Consider the following 6,573-nt stretch of genomic DNA (forward strand, 5'->3'; position numbering starts at 1 on the left):
TGCCACTCAATCCCTTGCACCAAGTTTGGAAAATTTGCCATTTTCCCTTATTGAGTTGACTAAGCCTGACAGCAGTGGGACTCCGATATCGTGGCGAAAGCAGCGTTGTCAAAGATATTATTAGTAGATTAGGTGCTGCCTTCTTCAACTTTTCTACGATTCTATGGCAACCGCGTCCTCCCAGCACCGAACGTGATTTTCTGTTTCTCGCGTTCGCCTTCGCCATCATTATAGTAATCTTTGCTATAGTCGGTTGCTGAGTCGGTCGCTTGGCTCTGTACGGCCTATGCGCCAAAAATCTTGTTAACACTGAATTACCTAATTATATTAAAACTAAAGAGAGCCTAAAAATATTATATTTATTATTATTTTTAAATTTCGCGGAAATAAATAAATTTAAAACAATTCTTTTCGTACTGTAGAATTTTACTGAAATTTCAAAAATTATTTTTTTTTAAATAAAATTTAAATTTAAATGAAATTAAGATAAATTAAAAAATTAAATGAAAGTTAGTTAAATTCCAAATTTAAATAAAATTTAGTTGAATTTAAAATTGAAATGACACTTAACTAAATTCAACATTTAAATAAAATTTAGGTGAATTTAAGCATTAAATCAAGTTTAGTTAAATTAAATTAATTTCTCGTCTAGTTTCTTTTAAAAGCGAAATTTACTAAATACTAAGTAAATAAGTTTTAAAACAATTCTATTCGTACTGTAAGATTTATTTTCGCGCAATTTTAAAAATTATTTTGTAAAACTAAATTTAAAGATTGAATACAATTTAGATTATTTCAAAAAGTAAATACATTTTAGGTAAATTCAAAATTTAAGTAAAATTCAGTTAAATTTCAGTAAATTTCATTTAAAATTGTAGATGTTGAATGGTTTTAATTTTTAGTACAATTTGGTTAAATAAAAATGAAACTTTCGTTAAATTTTAAATTTGATTGAATTGTATATAGATATGTGGGTTGTTTCTCGGCTTGAACAATGGAGGGCATTCAAATAATCTGGAGAAATAAAAAAATTCCCCTTATTTTTATAATCATTAGTTAAATTCAACAAAAAAACTCAGAAAAGTAATTAGGGCTCATAGTTCTAAAGTTTTTGGTTTGAAACTTTTCAGAAGTCGATAATGTCAAAATATAAAAGAAAGCGTTTAAACTTCAGCATAATTAGTTTGCATGGAAATGCTTTATTATTCCACAATTTGATTTCAAATTAGAAGTATCTAGCAATTAAATAATTATTCCATTCAAAATTATTCAATTTCAAAAATGGTATTATAACTTCAAAGCCTTTGAAACTAAAAGGTTTTGAATGATAGAAATTTGAAATGAAAACAATTAAAATTACAGTGTAATTATTTTCTTTTAAAAGCATAAAAATAAAATAATAATTATTAAAAAAAAATAGTTTAGAAATTAAAAATTAAAAATCTCAGTATTTGTAAAATTTCGAATATTCTTAGAGCATAACCTGTCAATTCAATTTATTTAATTTTAAACGTTTTTAATGAAATAACTTATGATTCGGCAATAAATTTTTTGCAGCTTTAGAATATAAATAATTTAAAGCTGCAACAAGCAGATTATTCGATGTCAAACAGAAATTTCAAGAATTGTATTATTTGAACATTTTTGTCATTGAATTCATAAATTAAAAATGCAAGCATTAATATTTGTTAAGTTTTGAATATGCCTCAAGTATAACCTGATAAATTCAAATTATTTAATTTTGAAAGTTTTTGATTCAAAATTGAAATTCAGAATTCTAAATGTTTGTATTTGGGGATTATTAGACTTTGGAGGCCATTAATTTAACCTCAATCAAGTTAGAAGGCGTACAGTTATCAATTTTACGATATTGAACCCTTATATTCAAAAACAAATTAAATTTCATTGTAAAAATTTTAAATTGTTTTACATTTGATTCTTAAATTCAGAATTTTTTTAATGCTTTATATTTTTAATTTTACACTTTCAAAACTTTTTTTTCAATTTGAATCATCGAGAAAAAATATTAAATTTTAGTAGACACGACTTATTTTTGCGTAAAAAAATTAATTTAGGAAATACCCCGTACGCCAAGGTAAAGACTCCGTCGAGAGGGAAAAATGGGTTAAGACAAATCTGCTGTTTGCGTGAAGAAACGAAATATCTTTATTTCGACGTAAGTCTTCTTTACGTGTACGCTGCGACGCGAAAATGACCCTTGCGTCAAACATTAGAGAGTAACTTTTTTCTCCAAGACGGCAGAAATAATCACGGCTTATCACATAAAAAAATTATTTGATAACAAAATTTAGTCACTTATTTATTACATGAAAACATTTGTTAATTTGTTAAACTAGATTAAAGAAGCTAGGCGTAAATAATTTAAAAATATCTTCCTTTTTAATTGAATAGACTCAATATTAAAACGGAAGTTTTAATATTGTCAGAAAAAGTAACTTTTAAGTAAAGGTTTACCTAAAGTTACCTTTAAGTAACTAGATGACAGTTTAGCCTTGTCATGTTCAATTGTAATTTTTACATTATGTCTAATTGTCTGCTGTGTTATGAATTGCAGTTAGAAGAAAGTTTTGAAAAATACAATAGAGTGGAATTAAGCTTCGGTTTTTAATAAAGATTTTTGAAAAGGATTATACAATTTTTGAAAAAATAAGTCTAACAAAAAAGTGCCAGATCATGTATTTTTTGGGGTCGATTCATAATTTTAATCAAATATGAAATTCCTTCCAAATTTCTTTTTAATCATGCAAGAAATAAACATTTTTTATATCTTTTTCAAATAAAAAAGTGGGGGCTTTTGCATTACGGTCGGTCTTTTTCTTAAAAAACCTTTTTTTGTTAATGAGATAATTAATTTATAATGCATAAGCCTTTAAAATTTTATACATGAAACTGAAAGTTAATGAAATATTTTAATTATTAGAAAATAAATTTATTCACGAACAAATTAAAAAAAGCAAGTTTTTTATTAAAGGAAAGAATTTAAAATAATTATTTTAGCAAAATCAAAAATTTTGAATGAAATTAAATATTTAAACAGTTAAACATGTAAAATGTAAACAAAAGCTTAATCGATCAGCTGGAAAATATAGTTTTCTATACATGACCGATAGAGAAAATTTTAAAGTTTCAACTTATTTTTTTCAATAAATACAAAATAAAGAAATAATTAAATAAAACTAAATAAAAAACTAAGGAAACTTATATATTTATTACAAATAAAATAAAAATTTTTATGTCAAGTTTTAGTATTAAATGCTAAAAACAAAAATTAAGCAAACTTATATTTTTTCTTAAAGTTAGATTTTTGGAGCAGGGAAAATGACATTTTGTAAGATTGAGTTACTTCTTATTTCAATTTGAAAAAATGGTTCATATTTATAATATAGCCTTAGCTAAACTGTAAAAGCAAGCCGTAATTTCCTTTGACTCTCGAAAATGCTGCTTACACTTTACAGCTGTTAAAAAACTCATATACCACTAAATTCACAAATATTTAAAACATGCAACATTTCAGAAGACATTATTATTAAACTCATGCCGTATCTAGGACCTAATATCTTTAGCCCATCGACACATAGTACTGGACCGCTGGCTACGGCTGTCGCAAGTGGCCTAGGGAATAGACAGAGATGACAAATTGAGAAAGTAGACCTGTCCTTTTCTAAAGATGGCGATTAATGACTGGTTTGTTGATCTTTTTCTAATGAAAGCAGATGGAAGATGAGTAGAACAAATCACCATACTTAGAAAAGGACAGGGCCACTTTCTCGATTTTTTCTCTCTGTTTATTCCCTGGTCCACTTCCGACAGCCGTAACCAGCGGTGCAGTACTTTATGTCGATGCGTTGGTCCTATGCATCGCCCGTGTATGTGTATGCAGTAGTTGTGAATGAGAGTCCACAATAGGCAGCCCCATGCATCGCCCCCACTTTTCAGTTTTCTTACGATCCGGAGGGGAATTATCTGTTAAACTCATCCAACAGATGGCGGCACCAACAGTAGGTCTGTCTTTTTCATTGAATTGCATTAAGAAATAACAAAATAATTTTAAAATTTATGCTGTTTGAAAATAAACAAAAAATATATATATGAAAAAATAAGAGTAACTATTACTAATTATTTAAAAAAAGAAAGTCATAAAAATATGTAGTTTAATACGGATAAAATTTAATTTTAAGATGCATTTTGAAAGCAGTTCGAACTTCATATTTCTACGCTTTATTTTGCGGATATTATTGATTTTATTTTTTGTTCTAGTTAAAAATATATTTATTATTGACGTAGCTAATGAAAAAATTATTTGATACATATAGATGATCAGAAGAATTAATAAAAAATATATCACTCATATCCAATATAAATATAATAATAATTAAAATATGTAAGACTACAACTTGAGTTGCAAAGTAAAGAATCTTTGTATCTTTAAAATCTTAACAATTTCAAGCTTTGAAGGAAATATTTTCAAACAGTAATATTAATTTGAATTACAATATTTTGAGGGAATAATTTGGTAAAAAGTCATTGACAAGACTGATAAATGAGAAAATGGATATAATATTATTCAATATAATGTATATATTTAATTAAATTGAACCGAACGTCATATATAAATTTATGCAGTTCAATAATTTATTTATTGCTTAATCTTGAAAGCTTTTTTCTCGCTGCATACAACCCCTAATAATTTTATTAACAAATTTAAATTTAAAGGAGATTTTGAATTAAATTGTTAATTATATTATTGCAAACCTCATTTCTAAAATAAACAGACTATAAGCTATTAAGCTCTATAAACAAACGTACTGTACTCATGACGCACAATTGGAGGAAATGGACTTTTGTCAGTCAAAAATGTTCAGAGCCTTTTTTTTTGCGATTTTGAATTTTTTGTTTTAAATTAAAGATTATTAAATTCTATAGATCTTGACTTTACGAACTCATAGAATACAAATAATGTACAAATAATAATCCATTTATTTGTTATAAACCAATTTTCTAAACAAATTGACGAATAATCTTATTATCGGTAAAAAAAATGTTTGGCTAAAAATGCTTCACATTAATGTAGGAATGACATTTAATAACAAAAATACTTTAAAAGTTTATAATAACCACTGTGATAAACAATTTTCGTGGAAAAATACTAGAATTTGAGATTTTTCAAATTATAATCTCCTTCAATGGCCAGAACGACTTCAGGTAATCCTTAAAATAATAAATATTTAATAATATTTAATAAAATATAACAATTAAAATTTTTGTAAACAAATTAGATAATGAAGTTCAAAATTTTGGTCCTTTAGCATAGAAATTTTTTTCTGCACTGAAAATGTTTTAAACTGTTGGATGAATGACTGCTAGTCACAAAAATATTTGAGAAGTTAACAATAACCATTGTTATAAATAATTCTTGTGACAAAACATTCAAAGGTAAGGTTTTATATAAACTTTTATTTTCCCTAGTTGCTACATTTATATTGCTCAAAAAATGTATCTTTGATAACATTTAGTAAAATATAAGAACTTACATGTTCAAAAACAATTTACATAAACAATTTCTAAATGTTGGCAGTTTCACTTAGAAAAATTTGGGTTTTCAATCTTAATAGATTGAAAATGAATCATAATACTGCATGCTAAGATTCACTCAATACAAAATCTTTTGATAATAACCCACCGACTGTGCCATCGAAGAAAATTTAAATTTGATAAAACCTTAAGTTTAAATATTTTGTCACTAGAATTGTTAATGACAGTGATTATTGTTGACTTTTCTAATATGTTGGTGACTAGCAGTCATTCGTCAAATAACTTAAAACATTTCCAGTGCAAACAAAAAATTTCCATGCCAAAGGAATAAAATTTCCAATCTGTTTATCTAATTTGTTTAGAAAAATCTAAATTGTTATATTTTATCTAATATTATTAAATATTTATTATTTTAAGGAATACCTGAAGTCGTTCTGGGCATTGAAGGAAATTATAATTTAAAAAATCTCAAATTCTGATATTTTGCCAAAATAATTGTTTCTCGTAGTGGTTATTATAAAATCTTAAATTATTTTTGTTATTAAATGTCATTCGTATAATAATGTGAAAGATTTTTAACAAAAACAAAAAATTTTTTACCGATAATAAGACTATTTGTATATAAGATGTTCGGTTCAATTTAAATAAATATATACATTATATTAAATAATATTAAATCCATTTTCTCATTTATCAGACTTGTCATTGACTTTTTACCAAATAATTCACTCCAAACATTTTGATTAAAATTATTTTTTATTACTTCTTCGTATCATGTATATGTTTTAAATAATTATCTCATTGTGGAATTAAATATTGTTAATTTTTTCATTAGATTTGTTAATAATTTTGACATTAAATAATTTTTTTAACTAGAACAAATAATCAAATCAATAATATCAGTAAAATAAATCATAGAAATATGAAGTTCGAACTGCTTTATAATGTATTTTAAAATTAAATGTTATTCATATTAAACTACATATTTTATGACGTTTTCTATTTTTAAATAATAAGACA

The sequence above is a fragment of the Belonocnema kinseyi genome, chromosome 2, assembly GCF_010883055.1.
Source record: "Belonocnema kinseyi isolate 2016_QV_RU_SX_M_011 chromosome 2, B_treatae_v1, whole genome shotgun sequence".
Taxonomy (NCBI): domain Eukaryota; kingdom Metazoa; phylum Arthropoda; class Insecta; order Hymenoptera; family Cynipidae; genus Belonocnema; species Belonocnema kinseyi.